Source organism: Nannospalax galili, unplaced genomic scaffold (assembly GCF_000622305.1).
Source record: "Nannospalax galili isolate Female #2095 unplaced genomic scaffold, S.galili_v1.0 scaffold18, whole genome shotgun sequence".
NCBI lineage: Eukaryota > Metazoa > Chordata > Mammalia > Rodentia > Spalacidae > Nannospalax > Nannospalax galili.
In genome coordinates this window covers 8,155,959-8,178,168 of record NW_008346548.1, presented here as the reverse complement: position 1 = coordinate 8,178,168, position 22,210 = coordinate 8,155,959, and the positions used below count along the sequence as shown (strand labels likewise).

At 37.2% G+C, this 22,210-nt stretch overlaps 1 protein-coding gene and 1 non-coding gene across 2 annotated transcripts in view; one reads left to right on the top strand and one right to left on the bottom strand.

The window, feature by feature from the left end:
* Stxbp5l (syntaxin binding protein 5 like) overlaps positions 1-22,210 on the bottom strand; it is a 395,225-nt gene that overhangs the window by 350,257 nt on the left and 22,758 nt on the right. The window lies entirely within an intron of this gene.
* Positions 8,109-8,245, top strand: LOC115072012. The gene has a single exon (XR_003851074.1). It is a non-coding gene; the product is annotated as a small nucleolar RNA SNORA43 (small nucleolar RNA).

Sequence of the window (22,210 nt, the reverse complement as noted above, 5' to 3'; positions counted from 1 at the left end):
CAGCCATGGCCTGCTAGAATCTGCAGGAGATAAACTGAGAATAGTTGAAGACAGTTATAAGAGGTTGGTAATGGCAGAAAATGTCTAGTTTCAGAAACAAAGTAAAAATAGGAAACTCTGCAGAGCAGGACAGAAGGAAAGACCAGAGTCTGTCCTGGAGATTAGCCTTTTTGGAAACCTAACTAAGCGAGCTGCAGATGGCAGTATAAGACAGCCTCAGCCATCTGTAGTTGCCAGGAAAACACTCCCCTGGGCTCTCAACAGGGACAGTGTCAAATGGCATTTTAAAAAGATCCTTGCTGAGTGGGTAGCTGGAAAATCCTAGAGGAAAAAGATTCTCCCTGAGCCATACTCTGAACAAGTGCCTTTGAGACTGTACTCTGAAACATGGCCTGTAGAATACCTCTACACAGGAAGGGGGGGAGAGAGGGAGGGGGCAGCTCTGAATCAGGACTGCACTGTGTTCAGAAAGGTAGAAATCCAATCTAAGTCATAATTTGGAGTGGAACACAGACTCTGGTTCTAAAGATGCCTTGACTTTCAGAAGGACCACCGGCATGACCAGCATTCTTAACCAGACCATGAAAAACAGCTCAGAGGTGTGACCAGCATTTACAACTTGACCAGCAAAAATCCACCCAAGGGCATGGACAGCACCTGCTACTCAACTATGAAAGGCCATTTGGGAGTACAACTAGCAGGAATGCCTAGAAGCAAGACTAGAACAGCACTGAGAAAGAAATTCAGACTCTGCTCCCAGACCCAGCTCTCTGTTTCACTTACTCTTCATTTGAGCTCTGTCCCTGATTCTGTTTTTCCTCTCTTCTTTTCCCTTTTCCTTTTCATAGGCTTTCCCTGAACAACACAGGCTGCCTAGGAGTTGAGGGGTTTTCCTGCTTCAGCCTACCCAGAGCTATGATTTTCTTAGGTTGTTGGATTGCATTTGTTTACCTCTTTTTATTCCACCTTTAGACAGACCTGCTCCATCTCTTCCCTTTGTCTCCCCTTCTTGTTTACTTTGCCCTCTTCTAGTTTTCCTTCTATCATCCTAATGATAAGTGTTAGTCTTACTCTATTTCCTTTTCACACAGACCCTCAGTACCTAGCATATTAGTCCACACAGTACTATCCATGTTTCTTTACTTACAATTATTGAAGTTGAAGGGACAGTTGGTTTATTTCTCTATTGCTGTATTTTCAGAGTGAGCCTATCCTTTGACTGTGTTTTTTTTTTTCAGATAGTATAACACTGTCAGAAAAACACTAGGTATAGAGCCCAGTCTCCTGAACTTGTTGGCTGAGAGTCTGACTAATGAGATTAAACCCCCAGTCCAGTGGAGAGAAATGACACCTCAGCCCTACTATAGCCTACTCCTACTTGAACATTGCAAACACTTCCACTGAAAGAATGTGAATGATTTAAAATACCCAACCAATGATCTAATCCCAGATACACAAGTCTCACCACCAAACACAAACATTGTGGCCAGGCATGATGGCGTATGCTTTTAATTAATCCCAGTACTCAGGAGGAAGGCACAGGCAGATCTCTGAGATTGAGGCCAGACTGTTCTACATAGCAAGTTCTAGGCCAGTTGGGGCTACAGAGAGACCCTAACTAAAAAACAAAAAAACAAAAACAAACATAAACATGAAAGACCAAGGCAGCTAACTCCATAGTAATGGCCTCCAATGAGAGTGACTTTAAAAATTAAAAAAAAAAACAAAAAAAACTTCAAAAGAATGATTATGGGGGCTAGAGAAATGGCTCAGTAGTTAAGAAGTTAAGAGCACTGGCTGCTCTTGCAGAGGACCCAGGACCCAGGTTCAGTTCCCAGAACCCACACAGTGACTAGCAACCATCCCTAACTCCAGTTTCAGGGGCTCCAACTCCCTCTTCTGGCCTCTGCAGGCATTGCATGACATGGGTACACTTAAATACATGTAAGTAAAACACTCATAAGCATAAAATAAAAATGTATTTTAAAAAAATTAAAGAATGATTATGTCTATTATAAAAAAATCAAAGAAGACACAGATAATCTCCTGAATGAATTCAAAGAGAACTCAACAAACACTTTAATGAATAAAAGAAGTCAATACAGGATGTAAAAGTAGAATTCAATAAAGAGAGGGAAATGCTGAAAAAATGATACACTGGAAATGAAAAGTTCAATAAGTCAAATAATAAACTAAGTGGAAAGCCTCACCAATGGCATGGATCAAGTGGGAGACAGAATATCATGACCTGAAGACAAAGTAGATGAATTAGAATATTCAATTTTTTAAAAGTATAAGCTGAACATATGAGATCTATGGGACATCATTAAAAAACCCAAATCTATGAATCAAGAGCTTAGGACAGAATTTCATCCTAAAGGACTAGAAAGCATATTCAATAAAATGTCCCAAATCTGGGGAAAGAAATTTCCATCACATACAGGAGGTGTTTAGAATCACAGACAAGACCAGAAATAAACTTTCCCACATCACATTATTGTTAAAACACAAATACACAGAATAAAGAAAGTAAATTGAAAGCAGCAAAAGAGAAACACCAAGTCACATATAACAGCAAACCTGTCAGAATAAGAGCATGTTTCTCAACAGAGACTCTAATAAAAGTCAGAAGGGCATGGAATGATGAAGGCGGTATCTCACAACCCAGGTACTACATATAATGAAGCTGTCCCTCATAATTGGAGAAAGTAAAACTTTTTATTATGAATACAAACTAAAGGAATTCATGAGCACTAAAGCAGCACCACAGAAGATATTCAAAGGAATCCTACCACAGGTGAGAGAGATAAACACACCCATGAAGCCTCAGGAGAGAGTAAACTGCACTATATGAATAAGAAAATGAAGCACATAAAAGCACCTAACATAAAACAACAACGTAGAAGGAAAGCATACCTTTCAATAAAGACTGAATGTTAATCATCTCAATTCCAAAATCAAAGACACAGACAAGGAGATTGTATTAAAAAACAAGACCATCTATTGGTTACCTACAAAAAGCTTGCCTCATTGTCAAAGACAAACACACCTTAGGGAAAAAGGATGGAGGAAGTTGCTCCAAGAGAATGGACACAGAAAGCAAGCAAGTGCAGCCACTCTAATTTCTGGCAAAACAGACTTTAAATGAAAATAAGAAAAGGTAAAGAAGGTCACTGTATATTAAGAAAACAACTCATCCAGAGGTCATCACAACTCTACTCACATATGCACTGAATATCAGTATACTCAATTTCATAAAACAAATATTGCTGGATACAGATACAGCAATAAAGATACAGATTGACTTCAAAATAATAATAGTGTTTCACTTCAATACCAAACTCTCATCAATAGATGCGTCAGACGAAAGAAGTCAAAAAAGAAAAATCAGAGATAAATGGCATTATAGATCAAATGGACTTACAGACCTCTAGAGAATATTCCATCCAAACACTGAAGAACACACATTCTTCTCATCAATCTAAGACTTTTCAGATGACATGATCCTGTATACAAGAGATCCTAAAGGCTCTACTAGAAAACTCTTAGATATACATCTTTGGCAAAATAGCAAGACGCAAAATCAACAAACAAAAATCAGTAGTCCTTCTATATATCAATAACAAACAATTCCATTTATGATAGCTTCAAAAAATAAAATAAAATATGGGGGCAGCCAGATGGCTCAGAGAGTAAAGGTATCTGCTGCTGAATTCAATCCCCAGGACCCAAATAGTAGGAGAGAACCAATTCCATTAGACTGTCCTCTGACCACTACACATTTACTGTGGTACATCCCCCCCCCACACCACCTCTCTCTCTCTCTCTCTCTCAATTAATTAAATTAATTTATTTAATTAAATTAAAGAAATGCCTAGGAATAAACCCAACTAAGTGTATTAGTTTGCTCCTCTATTGTGACAAAAATAACTTGGAGAGGAAAGAATTTATTTGGCTTACAGCTCACAGTCTATCATTGAGGGAAGCCAATGTAGGAACTCAGGGCAGGAATCTGAAGGCAAGAACTGAAGCACAGACCACAAAGGAACGCTGCTTATGGTTTGCCACTCTGGTCCATGTTTATCCTGCTTTCTTGTACAAGACTACCCATCCAGGGATGGCAATACCCACAGTGGGTTGGGCCCTCATACTTCACTAAACAATCAAGAAAATGCCTCACAGGTATTGACACAAGGTTAACCCAAGGTAATGCCTCAATTAAGGTTCCCCCTTCCCAGGTGTGTCAAGTTGACAACTGAAACTTAACCAGGACACAAAGGAAGTGAAAGTTCTTTTCAAGAAAAATTTTAAAATACTGAAGAAACTAAAAAACACTTTAGAAGCAGGAAATATTTTCAGACTGGAGAGTTGGCTCAGTGGTTAAGAACACTGGCTGTTCTTGCAGAAGACCTGGGTTTGAATCCCAGCACCCACATGACAGCTAACAACTGTCTGTCACTCCAGTTCCAGGTGATCTGACAGCCTCTTCTGTCCTCTGTGGCATAGGTGCACTTACATACATGCAGGCAATACATGCATACACATAAAATAATAAATAATAAATAAATAAAAATAAACATTAAAAAAGAAGCAGGAAATATCTTCAATGATTGTGTACTGGCAGAATTAATATAGTGAAAATAACTGTATTATTATACCAAAAGCAATTTACAAATCAATGCACTCTCCACTAAAATTCCAATTGCATTTTTCACAGACATACAAAAAAAAAAAATACCCCCCAAATCCATATAGAAGCACAAAAGATTCCAGATAGTCAAAGCAAAGCAATCCTGAGCAGGCAGGTGTTGGGTAGGGGGAGTTAGATGTATTACAATATCTGATTTCAATTAATGCACAAGGCCCATAGCAACGGAAACAGTACTGTAGTGATGAGAACAGAAGGTGGAAATTGGTTAGGCAGGTTAGGGTAAAGACCCTCAAAGAGTGACCACATCTTTCTTGACTAGAACTGGAAATATCCTTGACTGCCAGTATACTCATCTTTGCCTGAAGCCAAAGATGCCAGAAGTATCTAAGCCAAAAATGTCTCTTGTTCCTTCAGAACCAGAGGCTGGGGACACCAGAAAAGGGGTCTGATTTTTCCCCTCATCTCTTTTCTCTATAGGAGTATCTCATTTCTAGAAACGATACTGATGATATGACTGTAACTGCAGGTATCTGCAGGGACCTGGATACCTGGCATAGGAACTCGATTGACCAGCTCATCTCCATCTCCCTTCCTCTACACTAAAGCTTTATTATCTCTAGTGCAGTGAGGCAGGCTCAATGGCATCCCACTCTCCTTCTGCTGTTCAGTAGTTCAGCCTTCTTTCTTCTTTGTAAGCACCCTATAACATACTTCCTTCTAAAACTCAACCTCTGCGGTCCATAAATTTCATTCTTTAAATTCTCAAGACAATAACCCGAAATCCTCTGACTTAAGATGGCTTTGGTGGCCATTTTATTTCCAGGACCCCAGCATCTCAAGCTAAGCACAACAGAGCCAAGAAAGACACTGTCGCTCTCAAAGACATCCCAGTATTCCCCTGTGGCATAAAAACAGACACATAACTCAGTGAAATTAAATAGACAACCCAGAGAAAATCTACACAGCTACAACCATCTGATGTTTGACAAAAATGCCAATAAACCACAGACTCTTCAGTAAATGGTAATAGAAAACTGGATAGCCACATAAAAGATAAAAGCTAGATCCCTATCTGTCACCCTGTACAAAAATCAATTTAAAATGGATCATAGATCATATTATAACATTTGAAATTCCAGGGCCTAGAGAGACGGTTCAGCAGTTATGGGCATACCCTGCTCTTGCAAAGGACCAGAATTCAGTTCCCATCACCATGCTGCATGGTGTAACCTGGAAGTTCTCACGAAAAGCTGGAGTTGATCCAGGGCAAGGGTGATGGCAGAGCGCACTGGGTAAAAGGGGTGGAGCCACCGCCATATTGAGTGGGGACTGGCGGAGCTGGGAGAAACGCTGCCTGGAGGACCCCCTCGGTGAGACAGCCCCTCGCTGACACCTCTGGGCGTGACAGAGCAGCGAACCTGGGCGAACCAGGGGCAAGCAGCTGCTCCTGAAAACCTGGTGGAGACTCTGGGCAGGAGGCAGATGGTGTGTGCATTTCAAATATGGAAAAGGAAAAACCTTTAAGAATACGTTTCTTTGTAAGTCACCCCTCCCAAATGTCATAAACTATGCAAAACCCAAATAGAATGTGTTATGTCAGTTTTGGCAACCAGTGTCAGGACTGCAAGACCCTGAGTGAGGGTAGGTCTCCCAGCGGGGAGGGGAACATTTAGTGAAACACATGGTTCACAACTGCCTGTAACTCCAGCTCTAGGGAATCTGATGCCTTCTTCTGGCCTCCACGGCCACCTGCACACATGTGCACATACCCTCACAGACAGACAGACACAGACACATGCATGCATGCGCACACACAAATAAATGGATAAATAAATAGATAGATAGATAGATAGATAGATAAATAAATGAAACAAATTTTAGACTTGAAATTCTGAAACCATTAAGGATACTTCCAGATATAGACTGAGGCAAGAACATTCTGAAAAGGACTGCAATAGTTTGGGAAATAATATTAAGAAATGACAAGTGAGCTTATACAAAATTAAAAAGCTTTTTCACAACACAGTAAATAATCAAGTGAAGGCACAACCTACAGAATGGGAGAAAACCTTTGCTAAGCTATATATCTGTTGGAGAGTTAATATCTAGAATAAAGAACTCATAAAAACTAAACAACAACAAAACACAGTCAATAAATGGACTAATGAAATGAGCAGACAGTTCTCAAAAGATGAGGTACAAAAAGCCAATAAACATGAAAACAAATTCAACATCCTTGGCCCTCAGGAAATGTACCCCGATTCAAATGGCTATCATCAAGTAAAAAGGTAGCAACAAATGCTGGAGAAGATGTGGGTAGGGGATCTTATACACTATTGATGGGGATGTAAATTAGTCTCACCACTATGAAAATCAGTATGGATCCTAAAAAAACCCTGAAAATAGCACTACCATATGACTAGCTATGTTACTTCTGGGTATATATCTGAATGACCACATACCACAGAGATGCCTGAATAGCCATGTCTATTGTAGTACTAGTCACAATAGCCAAGTTATGGAATCAGGCTAAGTATTGGTCAACAGATGAATGGAAAAAAAAAGGTATATATACACTTGTATGTATATATATACATATATAGTGGAGTGTTATTCAGCTATAAAAATGAATAAAATTATGTCATTTTCTGGAAAATGAATGCAACTGGTGATAATCATATTAAGTGAATTAAGTCAAACATAATGTTTGTTTTCTAGTATATTTGGCTCATAAAATTCTTTATATATACTGAAAATCATTCACACACACACACACACACACAACATCAAGAGAGACTAGGGTAGAGGGAGGGAAGAAATACTCAGAAAGTGGGGGAGAGGGGAGAATAAAGGAAAGGAATGAGGTGGGGTAAATAATGATTAAAGTGCCCAATACATTTTGAAACAAATTGTCTTTATCAAATGCAATTTATGTATAATAAACTACCTAATTTCATTTACATTAACACAAGGATAATTCAATGTCAGAATATATACTGACATTAACACATCAACAATTGAAGAATTCAAACATTATGATGATATGAACATGTTCTAGAAAAGCTATCTGATGAAATTTGGTATCTATAACATCTTATGTAAAATAGGATTAGAATAATACCTAAAGTTGATAAATATTAATAATAACAAAAATAACAATGTGCCGGGCATGGTGGCACATGCCTTTAATCCCAGCACTTGGGAGGCAGAAGCAGGTGGATCTCTTTGAGTTCAAGGCCAGCCTGGTCTACATAGTGAGTTCCAGGACAGCTGGGGCTACAAGGAGACCCTGCCTCAAAAAGATCCAAAAAAAAAAAAAAAAAAACCCACACATACTAACTAAATAGCAAAAATCTATAATCATTCCCATTAAAATCAGAAAAAGTATATCTTTATTATTTATTCTTGTTTTACAGATTCAATCTAATTCAACAACATAAGAAACTGAAATAAAATGGCTGTCCTGGATCTGCCATCACCACAGGCACGGCTGCTCTGCTGTGCCTGTAGCATCAGGGCAGACAAAAAGTGGCTATTTCTACGCTCAGTGTTCAGAAGCCAGTGAGTACTAGAAATGGTTATAGCCTGACATTTGGGGGGGGGAGAAAAAAAAGAAAAAAGAAAAACATTGAAATGATACGCAAGTATGAGAAAGGAAAAGAGAAAGTAAACTTCCAAAAAAATTTTAAGGGACGGAGGAGATGAATCGGTGTGTAAAAACACTTGCTACACAAGGATGGGGACCTGAGTTTTAAGCATTAGCTGACATAAAAAGACCTTTGTGGACTCAGAGGTACCTTTTACTCCAGCACAGTGAGGGAGGGGTAGACACAAGAGGATCCTGGGCCTTGCTGGCTGTAGTTCCAGATTTAGTGAAAGTCCCAGTCTCAAGGGAATAAGAATGATAAAGCAGGACACCTGGCTTCCTCCTATGGCCACCTGATGCATGTATACCCACATACACCTCACAAACACATACCACAAACATATAACATATGCACAATGAATGAACGAACAAATGAATAAATGAATAAATAAATAAATAAATAATAAACCTTCTTTAAGAAATAATGTAGTAGTGGATTGGCAAGATTAATATCATGAAAATAGCCAGCCTACCAAATCAATCTACAGATTCAATGCAGTCTTTATCAAAATTCCAATGCAATTCTTCACAGAAATTGAAAAAACAATCTTAAAATTCATTTTGGAGCACAAAAGACTTTGACAGTCAAAACAGTCCTGAACTACAAAAACACTGTTGGAGGTACCACCATATCTGACTTCAAGCCATAGACTTGAAGTCTGGCTACAGAGCCATAGAAATAAGAGCAGCATGATACTGGTACAAAAACAGACACACTGATCAATGGAATAAAATTGAGGATCCTGATACAAGTCTATACACCTGCAGCCTCCTGATTTTTGACAAAGACGACAAAAATGTTCATTGGAGAAAAGACAGCATCTTTGAAAAATGGTGCTAGGAAAACAGGATATCTACCTATAGAAGAATGAAAAGAATCTCTCACCCAGCACAAAAATCAGCTCCAAATAGATCAAAAACCTCAATATTAGACCTAAAACTCTGAAACTTCTAGAGGAAAAATTAGGGAGTACACTTGAATAAGGACTTTCTGAATAGGACACTGTCCTATGAGAAATAAGGCCAACAATTGATAAGTAAGACCACATGAAATTAAAGAGCTTTTGTATTGCAAAGGAAACTTTTAATCGAGTAAAGAGGCATTCTATAAAATGGGGGGGGGAATCATTGCCAGCTCCACATCTGACAGAGTATTTATATTTAGAATGTTAAAAACTAAACATCAAGAAAACCATGTTTCCTTTTTATCTCTGGTTTTATTAATTTGCATCCTCTCTCTCCTTCCTTTGGTTAATTCAGCTTCAGATTTGTTAATCCTGCTAATTAATCTTTTTCTTTTTTTAAATTGAGCTTTATAAATTTCATACATTTTCCACTCAAATTCAGACCCTCTCCCCCATCCATGCCTCCCCCTATACCCCAACCGAACCCTATGCACTCTGCCATACATGCTGAGTCCTATTCATTCAGGCATTTGTACCCAAATGTCCTTCAACATAAATGCATCCACTGGAGTCTAGTCAGACTATCCAGTGGTCGTATGTAAGTCATACTGTCCATCACCCAGCAGCAATCAGTCTCAAATAGTTCTCAGTCTAGTGCTGGTCCACCACCTATTTCTCACCTCCCCTTTGGGTCCTTGTTTAATTGAGCTGACATGGGTCCTGCACTCAACACCACTGTTGCCACAGGCTCACATGATCAAGCCTCCAGTGTCCTGGAAGCCTCCACCTTCCTGTGTTCATGAACCAGCCCTGGCTCTTAAAATCTTTCCACTTCCTCTACCACAATGGCCACTGAGCCCTGTGGGTGGGTGAGGTTCCATATAGGAGTCCCATCCTATACTTTACAGTCTCTTATTCTCCAAAAATAAGAACCACCTCTTCATTTTATTGATTCTTTGTATTTTTTCATTTCTATTTCATCAATTTAAGCCCTTAATTTGATAATCTCTTCCCATCTACTGTTTTTTGTACGATACATATTTTATTGAATTTTTGTGTATTTCATACAATACATCTTAATCTTACTTAGACCCCCCCACCCTATCTACACCTCCCCATAGCCCTCCCACAAGATTTCATACATTGTGTCATATATGTTAAGGACTAGCAACTCAAGTTTTTGTCCCCAGATGCCCCTCGGTGCAAACTCATCCACTGGAGCCTGGTCAGCCTATCTAATGTCACTCCCTTAAAGAAGGCAAGCTCTCCTTCACCCAGCAGTAATTAGCTGCCAATAGTTCCTCAGCTAAGGTTAAGGTTTCTTATCCATTTCCCCAGTTCTATGCCGGGTTTCTGTCTGGTGTTAGTTTACATAGGTCTTGTACACACTGTCACCATTTGTCTAAGTTCATATAAGCAAGTTGCCAGTTGCCTTGAAAATTGTTTCCTTGTGTTCATCCACTACTCCTGGCTCTTAAAGTCTTTCTGGCCCTTCTACAATGTTCCCTGAGCCCTGGGTGGCAGAGGTTTAGTATAGTACTCCTATCCAGGACATGAAGTCCTATCCAAGGGCATGCCCTCTGCAGATGCTTATTCTCTACATTTCAGCCAGTTGGATGTTATTTGTTCTTCTTTATCCAAGGCCTTCATGTGCACCATTAAGTTATTAATATGAGATCTCCCCAGTTGTTTAATGTAGTCACTTAGTGCTATAAACTTTCCTCTTAGGACTACCTTCATTGTGTCCCATAGATTTTGCCATGTTGTCTTTTCATTTCCATTCATTTCTAGGAATTTTCAATTTTCTTTATTGATGTTTCCCTTGACCCAATTTTCATTCAATGGTTTGATGTTTAGTTTCCAAGAGTTTGTGTGCTTATTCCCCATTTCTATTGTTGTTGATATCCAGCTTTATTCACTTGTGACAACATTCAGAATGTTATTTCAATATTCCTAAATGTGTTGAGAGTTGCTTTGTGTCCTAATACGTGGGAAATTCTGGGGAAAATTCCATGGAATGCTGAGAATAAAGTATACACTTTAGCATTTGGGTGAAATGTCTGTTGGGATTCATTTCACTTATGATGTCATTTAACTTCAGGGTTTTTCTATTTAGTTTTTGTTTAGATGACCCCTCTATTGGTGAGAGTTGGGTATTGAAGTCAACCTCTATCACTATATTGAAGCCAATCTATGATTTTAGATCAGTACTGTTTCTTTTATGAAATTGAGTGCCCCACTGTTAGTACTTATATATCTAGGACTTTAATATCCTCTTGGTTAATTTTCCTTTAATGAGTATGAAGTGTCCTTCCCTATCTCTTCTGATGAGTTTTAGTTTGAAGTGTATTTTACTAAGGAAATTCAGAGACTCTTAGAGAATCATAATAACATACTTTAAAAATCTATATTCCAGTAAACTGGAAAATCTAGTTGAAATAAATAAATTTCTAGATATATATGACCTACCAAAATTAAACCAAGATGATGTAAACAATTTAAATAGACCCATAACAACCAATGAGATAGAAGAAGTAATTAAAAATCTCCCAACTAAAAAGAGCTCAGGGCCAGATGGTTTCAGTGCAGAATTCTACCAAATCATCAAATAAGCAATAATAATAATTTTCTCAAATTATTCTATAAAATAGAAAAGGAAGTAATATTCCAAATTCTTTCTAAGCTGCCAGTATTACCCTGATACCAAAGCCTGACAAAGATCCAACAAAAAAGAAAATTATAGGCCAAATTCTCTGATGAACATAGATGCAAAAATTCTCAATAAAATACTTTCAAGCTGAATATAATGGTACATCAAAAAGATCATCCAAGAGATGCAAAGATGGTTCAACAAATGTAAATAAATAAATGTAATCCAACACATAAACAGACTCAAGGACAGTAACCAAACGATCATCTCATTAGATGTAGAAAAGACTCTTGACAAAACTCAACATCCCTTCATGATAAAAGTCATGAAGAGTCTAGTGATATAGTGGACTTATCTCAATATAATAAAGGCAATATACAACAAACACACTACCAAGATCATGTTAAATATTGAAAAACTTAAAGCATTTCCACTAAAAACAGGAACAAGACAAGCAAGTCCACTCTCACCATTTCTGTTCAATACAGTGCTTAAAGTTTTAGGTAGAGCAGTAAAACAAGTGAAGGAGATAAGGGGGATACAAATAAAAAAGAAAGAATTCAATGCATCCTTATTTGAAGATTATATGATTCTATACATGAAAGATCCTAAAGACTTTACCAGAAAACTCTAAGAGCTGGTAAACATTCAGCAAAATAGAAAGAAATAGGGAAATGATACCATACATGATAGCCTCAAAAATATAGAATACCTTGAAATATATCTAACCAAAGGAGTGAAAGATTTGAATAATGAGAACGTTAAGACAGTGAAGAAAGAAAAGTACCAGAAGATGGAAAGGTTTCCCATGCTCACTGATCAGTAGGATTAATATTGTGAAAATGGACATCCTACCAAAACAATCTACAGATTTAGTGCAATCCCCACTAACATTTCAAAATAATTATTCATAGAAATAGGAAAATAAGCTCAAATATCATGTGGAAACACAAAGAAACCAGGATAGCCAAAACAATCCTGAAGAATGTAAGAAGAGAGGGAGGCATCACTGTCCCTGATGCATAGGTTTCATGTCAAACCTTTAGATATTTGTGTTTAACTCAGAGTACCTGTAGAAGCCATGAAACTATAAAGGGGCCACTGGAGGAGTGGAAAGGCTTGAGAGAGGGAGAACAGTAGTACATAGGTAGTGTGAAGGTGGAAAGGAAATAATATCGTTTTGAGTGGGGATGAGATAGAAGGGTAGAACAGAGGGGGGCATGAGGGAGGGATGAGGAACACTAAGGACTATGAAAAAGCCATATGAAAGCTTGCAATTATAAGCCTATTAAAAATATAATATTATATAGGGGTATTCTACATGGGTCAGGGGGGATAATGTTCCTCCCAGAAGCCATAGGTTATTAAACAAAAAGCCCAGGGACTGGTATTGGGTACCTCCCTATGAGTTATTGGTCAGAGAGGTCCCACGGTTTCATGAAAAAAATACAGGATATTGTCGTTGCTCTTGATTGCACAAAAGAACCTGTCAGCCACAGGGCATGGAGAAATCAAGCTGGAACTGACCTGGAAGCCTCCTTGATGCTGGTTAGCTTTCATAGTGCAGGAAGGTGCTATGCAGTATCTGTCTCCTAATTCCTACCCACACCTGAAGGCTCAGGGAACATTGCTGAAGAAGAAAGATTGTAAGAGCCGAGGTTGGAGAGGACCACTGTGAAATTACCTTTTGGACATGACACAGATGATGCATTCATGAACTCAGTACAGCTGTGGTGATCTGCACAAGACTGGACCCATTAACATTCCATCATAGCAGGGATAGGGCTCCTGAGGCCCTCATCCTCCCTGAGTTGCTGCTGACAGTTACTGGTGGCTGAGGTGGGGGTGTCACTTTCTTCAGTGCTGTAACCACTAATAAATTGTCCATGATACAGTAAATAACCTTCCACTCATGCTCACACAGCAACCTTATTTACACTCAGTGGGTCACAGACACACAAGTCATGAAAGCAGGAGAGGGACTAGTAGGGAAAAAGAAGGCTCAGCAGAAGGAGGAGATGAGACAGGTATAGGTAAAAAGAATTAAAGTTTATTATATACAGATACAAAATGCAAATAGTAAGGTTTTAAAATTAATAATTTCTAGCATGAGTATAAGAAAATGATAAATTCACTTAGACTGCATATCTGTCATCAATAAATATTTATAGAATAAATAATTTTTAAGATTGATTTTATTATTTTTATTTTGTGTGTCTGTATGTGGAGGTGGGAAATGAACTAAGGTCCTCTGCAAGAGCAGCAAGAACTTTTAATCACTGAGTCTTCTCCAACTACTACAGTGAATAACTTTTAAATGAATAAGTCTTCAACCCACACAGAAAGGAAGGAAGGAAGGAAAGTAGGAAAAAAGGAAGGAAAAGAAAGAATTTTAAATATAAGGAAAATAAACAAGAATAAGCAACTTGTTTACTATAGGAATAATAATTAACAAAATTAGAATTAAATATCCATTTATATATTTAAATTGTAATTTTAAGGAAGTTGTAAATTGATATCTGTTGGATTTCTTAAAGGTCTAAAAACAAAGATTTTATTCAATATCATTGAATAATGTATTTTCCAGCATATAAAGTATTTGGTAAGAGAAAATTTTATTATTACCTTGGAACTTAATTGGTTTATAAAATCCTCAGTAATAGAAAAATAGCATTCATATATTTTAATGTTTATGTAAAACTACAGGAGTTACAACTGTTAGAATTCTATCAGAAAAATCGAGCTGATGTCATTAGTTTCTGTTGTAGCTCTGACAACAAAATCCCATTAGAATTTAGGATTCAAGAAGTAATTGTTTACATGCTCCAAGAAATTTTTATATTTGTTCTGTGACTAAAGCTGCAAAAAGCATCTCTTTTCAACGTATCTTTTAAAATAAATTAGTGGAAAAGCTATTTATACATATTGACAAACAAATGAAATGCTAATGTTAGCATTTTTTATAAATAACGTGAATTCAACTATACCTCTCTAAAATCCCAGGTCCCAGCTCCACTGCTAAGCAAAATATATGCTAAGATTCTAAACCAACAGCATAGTTTTAAAACAATTCTAAACTTCTTTAAGAACAAGGTTTATCCCTTTGGTTTTTCTTCCTGGTGCTATGATTAAACATCAAAGATTCTTAAGTTCAACATGCCTGCATATAAGCAGTATTTCCTTCAAAAACAATTCTATAGTGAAAAAGATGAATAATTATAACTTTTTAAATGTTGAAATAAAATCTTTGCAATATTTTACAACAATATATAATTATCTCTTTATTTGGAGCCATTGTTTCAACTTTCCAACTTTCCATACTAATGAAGGCACATTTTAAATCAAAATAAAAAGCTCAATAGCAACCACTGTCACTCTTTCTCACTGAGTACCTTTGTGACTGTCACCATATGTATATGCTAGAGTGACAGAAAAGAATGAACACTCATATTTAGATGCAATTGCTCAAGCATATGTTATACATACCAATGTTTTATTAAACCTAGTAGGAAAGTAGGTTTTTCTTTACTACTTAATTTGAAACTACTCAAGGTCAGAGTTTCTGTTTTTGAAGCTTACAAGCCTTATATAGTAGTCAAAAACTACTGACTTCTGTAACAACAGCTTAACACAAATGATTACTGTTATGCACAAAAGTTCAATAAAAAATATACATTGAAAAAAAGTTTACAACTGTTGACTCTCCCAAAAACATCTAATATTCATAAGTGGGGCATACATGTAAACATGCTTTTTAAATTGAACATATTATATAAATATGAATTTATACTATATAATAGAAAGTACCTTTCAAAATATGAGGGAATTAAGTTGAAATTAAATTCACTCAGGCTTGTGAGATGGCTCAACAGATGAGAGCCCTTGCTACCCAGCTTCACAACCTAAGTTTGAGTCCCAAGACTTGGATGGTGGAAAGAGAGAATCAACTGTACATGTCATAGTGCGTGCACACACGCACACACACACACACACACACACAAAGGAATGTAATAATTTTTTAATTAAGATAAAATTAAATTTATTCTTGAAAATGTCAAATGTCTCTATTCCTTATAACATCTTTCATAATATCACATAGATTTATATCAATACATGCCTTCAAAGAAATAGGCCTAATAATACATATCAGGCCCGATTCTTGGTACTGAAAAGTATATATAAAAAAAATATGTTGATAGAAATAACATAAATACAGGCACAATCATAACAAGCAAACTATGGACATACCCCTACAGTATATCAAATTCTATCAGCTTTATTACTCAATAAAAACTGAATAATTAAAAAATCTCTTTTGTGCCAGATAATTCTGTACAAAATGCTTCCACTGTTTTTAGTTGGTTTTTCTTTTCCCATTTTAGGTGTTTTGGTCATCTGAATTATGTATTTTATCTCTACTCTGAGACCTATCAGCAGTTTTATTGTCTTCAATGTTCTTGTTTCAATTTGTTATATACCTTGAATCCATCATTCTTCCTTCAATTTTTGCTTGACAAATTATCTCCAATTACTGTCAACTTGTGGTCATACATGTGTAGACTCTTTTCAAAAACTAAAATTTAGCTTTTCTTATTATGAACCCCACTCAATCTTTCTTCCTACTATAATACTTCCAATTAAACTCCACTTACTTGAAACTTTTTTTTTCTGGGCACACTAACCCCTCTGTCCTCAGGTCATTTAAAATCTGAGCAAACTACAATTTAATTCTGTATCATACATGACATAAATATCTTTTATTGAATATATAGCTATCAAACAAATTTATCTGATTTTAAAGATCTTTCTCATTGTTAAACAATAAAATGGAAATTTATCATCATAAAATATATTTTATCCCTAAAACAAAGTAAAGAACACTTTTAAGAGAAAATGTTATAAAGCATAATTACAGGACCCAAATAACATGGAAGAAAATTATGCTAGAAACATAATTCTAGCTAGAAACATAACCTGAGACAAACTTCAGGTTCCATATCTACCACTGACTATCTAACTTAGACATATTATTTCTCCATGTCTTTATCTAAAAAATAAGAGAAACCAGGAGTGGTGATACATGACTACAGTCTCAGCATCCAGGGGACTGTGGCAGAAGATTCGTGTGTTCAAGGTCAGCCTAAGCTACACGGTAAAACCCTGTCTCAAAAAAAAAAAAAAAAAGAACAATCAAAGCAGGTGGCTAGAGAGGTGACTCAGTAGTTAATAGAACTGGCCACTCTCGCAGAGGATCTGGGCTCGTTTTCCAACACCCACATGGCAGATGACAACCATCTGTAACTCTAATTCCAGGGGATCCAATGCCCTCCTCTGACCTCTGCTGGCATTGCATGACTTACAGACATGCAGGCAATATACTCATACACATAAATAAAAATAATAAAATACTTTTTAAATCAAAGCAGAAATTTTTCTTAAACCTTAAGATATACTAAAACTAGAGCATTCTTCCAATTCTATCTATATGCCTACTTACACTTACAGTGAAAATCACAATAGCCCATAAGACACATGATAGACAGGAATTTTTGTTTTTCTTCCTCACAAGTATGTTTCTTAAAAAACATGTGGGGCTGGAAAAATGGTTCAGTGGTTAAGAGCACTGACTGCTCTTGCAGAGGATCCAAGTTCGATGCCCAGGACCCACATGGCAGCTAAAAACTGTCCATAACTCCAGTTCCAGGGGATCCAGTTCCCTCTGACCTCTGCAGGCACTGCACAACATGCATGCACTTACATACATGCATGCAATACACTCATACACAAAAATAAAAATAATAAATAAAAATTTGTCCTTAGACAAATGTAATTTCTTACTATAATGTAAAATATGGATCCTTGTATTTACAGACAAGTATCCCAGTCACCACCATTAAAGAAGCTTCCTTTGCAACAGAGGGAGACTATTATAGAGTTCCACAACTGGTCACACACAGACATTATCTGTGAATTGCCCACGACTAAATGGCATATCCACGATGCAACCTCTATACCTAAGGCTCATGGAACATAAAACAAGGGGTAAAGACGACACTAATGCTTCTCTCACCAATACACTCATACACATAAAATAAAAATAATAAATAAAATATTTTTTATAAGTTTTTTAAAAGAAAGCAATCGAGGAAGACACCCAAACATCAGCCTCTGGCTTCCACATGCATACACACATGTGCGCATACACAAATAAGGTAACTAACATCTGTGCAGCACTTACTCTGTGCTCTAAAGGCTACCTGTGCATAGGTACATTTAAGCTTCACAATAATCCCTGAAACAGGCATGTTTTGTCTCCTATTTAACTCAGAAATCTGCCTAACTTAAGCCATTAATAGTGATTTTCTCCATCAATGTGAAGGTACTACATTAAGAGAGATTAAGTGACATTCTGAGGGTCACAGGGCTGGGAAGCCGTGGGGCTATAGTGCCCTTTCCACACTACTTCTCATTCCATAGACCAAGAGGTCTTGGCTTGTGTCATGATTCTACTAAGGAACTATGAAAAAGTCTTACCCAACCTCCCTTTACTGTAAAGTTAGGCAAGACTAGTTATCCCCGCTTGTTCGTCATATCATAGTCCTGGCTAAGATGGTTGTTGGCAATAGCAAAAAGTTGTTATACCGATTCTATGCTTTGTGCTTCTTTAAATTAAAAAACAAAAACAAAAAACCTCATCCAGCTTCAGAGCACTAGTGTTTTCTAAGGGAAAGTTTGAGAACCAATAGCCTAGAGTAACTTCTGTTGCATAGATATTATGATTAATCTTAACTGCAAAAATGATGAGATTTATAATCACCTAGGAGACAAACCTGTAAGAGCATCTGTGAGAACCTTTCCAGAGAGGTTTGAGATGGGAAAACCAAACCGGTATGTGGCCATCATCTTTCCATGGGCTAGGGATGCAGACTGAACAAAAAGGAGAAAGCAAACAGAACATCAGCATTTGTCTCTCTCTGCTTCCTAGCTGTAGGTGCAATGTGATTGGTTGCCTCACCTAGCCTTCTCTGCCATGATAGACTGTGCCCTCAAATCATGACCCCAAATAAACTCTTCCTTCCTCAACTTGCTTTTGTTAGTATTTTGTCACAGTAAAGTAACTAACATAAGTGAAGAACCAGAGAGATTGTGTAAATGAAACACTTCCAGTCACACAGCAAAGATAAGCTGAAAAATCAGAGCAGAAAACTCCCAACATTCTAACCCCTCTGCTATTTTGTGGCCACTGGGTGGACTGTGGAAAGGATTTAGAGGGATCTTTAACAGGAGACGCCTGATATCATAAAACTGTTCGTTTTAGTGTTGTTTTTACTTCTGAAGCTTGTTGCCCTTGACTTTCTCTAGATGAGAAAGAAATCATTTTGTAGCCCAAGTCAAGGAAAATAGCTCTCCCAGTAATCTAGAAGAACAGGGACAGGCAGATTAGAGAGTGAGTAACCGATTCCTAAGAGCTAATGTGATCTGAGAGATTTACACCCATGAACTGGACATGAAACCTCACAAGGCCTTTGAAGAGTGGTCACTCTGGAAAATACCAGCCCTCTCTGTTCCATTAATGTTTTTCATTTATGGCCTTTCTCTCTCCCACCATCTTTCTCCCTCCCTCCCTTCCTTCCTTTTTTCTCCTCTTCTAAGAAAAAAATTTTTAGATAATTAGATTATTACAAAATATTCACTTGGACAATTTTAGAGCTAATGTTAGGAGATTATAAAACCTCAGAACAAAAATGATACACCAAAGAAAAGTTTCAGGGCTGAAGAGATGGCTCAGTGGTTAAGAGCACTTCTTGCTTGTCCGGAGGACCTGAGTTCAATTCCCAGCAACCATGCTGGGTGGCTCACAATTACCTGTAACTCTAGCTCCTAGGAGATCTAACACTTCTGGCTTCCATGGACACCTACATTTACATGCACATACCCACACACAGATGCACATAATTATAAATAAATAAGTAAAAATAAATGAGACAAAACCCAGGACATATATGAGGAAGTGGATAAGAAATCCCAACCCAACCTAAGGAACTTGACAACTGATATCTGCTGGGAGGAGGAAAGACAGTGTCCTACAGGGATGGATCTCTTGGTGAGCCGAGTGAATGGACCAGACTGAAGGACATTTAGGGACACAAATCAGACTCTCTACTCATCAATGAAGCTCCCTCATGCAACAGAGGGCCAGGAACACAAAAGGTACAAATGGTCAAGCCATGGAGAGCAAGAGTCTGCAGAATGTGCATCCTTGGACAGGACTCTTATTTAAGCTCCACCCACTCAGGGTTCGGGGATCATTGCACAAGAGGAGGCAGAAACATTGTAAAAGCTGGGGAGGAGGTACACGACCACATGGAAATAAAGTCCTACAAGTTCCTGGGACTTTGCTCATACCGCAGTGGTGTCAGCATGCACAAGACCTATGCAAACTCAAGCAAACAAAACCCAAGCGCAGAACTGTGGAAATGGGCAACAAGCCACAATCATAGTCAAAGAATTATTGGCAGCTGATTACTGCTGTGTGAGGAAGAGCTGATCTTCTTAAAGAGAGGGACTCTAGATGGGCTGCCTAGACCCCAGTGGATGAACTTGTACTGAGGAAGGTCTGGGGGCATTAACTTGACATCATAAGCCTTAAAACAAATGATAGAATGTATGAGTTCCAGTGGGGTAGGGGCTATGGGAGGGTGCCATTGGGGAAGAGGGTATAAAGATGATTAAGATTAAGATGTTCTGTATGAAATACACAAAAATTTCTTTTAAAAATTTACAGAAAAGGGAACATGCTTGTATTTAGCATTTGACTCACTGACTCAGATTAATTAATTATATACCTAGTTATGGTGCTAGACTACTAAAGACAATTTGTTGGTGATTTAACCTGATTCCCTCATGAACTACATACTTGAATTTCAAACTGCTCATTGAAATAGCTGGTACTGTTATTATTTCATTATTTCTAGAAACTCATTTATAGGAGTATTTGAGGACTACTTCTCTTCTTTAAATGATACTTTCTTAAATCCCCAGTGATAGAAGAAAGAGGACATTTTGAGACTCCATTACAAATAAAATCTAAATATGTAATCTATCTACAGAAGCAGAATATTTACATTCTATAAAAGAAGAAATGCACATCCCATATCCTTAACAGTCTGTTGTCATTTGCAAAAATTGATTACATTTGGAAAAATCTGTAACTTGGATCATAATGATTACCACCAAGGCTGATGCTGCCACATGTTTACTATGTACCAGGCACAATGAAGAACACTTCACGTAGAATATCTCATTTAATTTTCTTTTTAAAATTTTAAAGTTTTTATTTTAAACTAAATAATTTTTTTCTTTTTAAAAATTTTTTATTTATTTTTATGTGTATGGATGTTTTGCCTGCATGTATGTAAGTGTACCACATATGTACAATGCCCATGGAGGCCAGAAGAGGGCATCATATCCCCCAAGAAATGGAGTTTGGGATCTGGAACTGGAATTTGAACCCGGGTCTTCTCAAAACCCAGTGAGTTCTCTTAAAAATTGAACCATCTATCCAGCCCTGAATTTTCATTTATTCCTACAGCCTGATGAGATAGGAGGTGTTATTACAAATGAAGAAATTGAGGCTTAGAAAGGTTGATCAACTATCCACAGTCACTAAGCTACTTAAACATATACACAATTTGTTAACTTGAGGACTATGTAGCTTCTCAGTCTTCTAATTCTATTTCAAGATGAGAGAGTTTCCTGATTTGGCCATATGAATTTAAGATTGGAGTAAGAAAAAGATTTCAAAAGTATGATAATATGATAACTTTAATTTGAGGTAGAGTCAGGATCACCCACTGAATTAAAGCATTGACAAGATAATAATCAAACACTTTACAAATGAGTATAAACAAGATCAACTGATCCCTGTGCCTTATGCTTCCATTTAAAACAGTCTGCATCACAGAAGTTCACAGAAATCTATACCAGTATTTCTGAACTTTTAGAGACAGGATTTATACAAAAAGGGCATTCCAGACAAGCAAAATGCTTTCTTTTTAATCTCTTTTTTCTTAAAGCTATTCTGGAATAAACTCTGTCAGATTATATTGGGGAGAAACTTAATCCATGTTACCCATTACAGTTCTTATGGCTTTGATATTCAAAGTACTTACAAAATTTTAAAGCATTCATTTTTTCAATTTCCTAGAATGTATAAAGATAATTCATTTTTCAAATATGAAGCAGGGAAAACTAAAAGCATGGGGTTATGGTAAAAGTATAACTGGTCCAGGATACAATAAAAATGGACATAAGATTTCTGAAACATATGGTTAAGGTTAGGACAACAAGGGGAATGA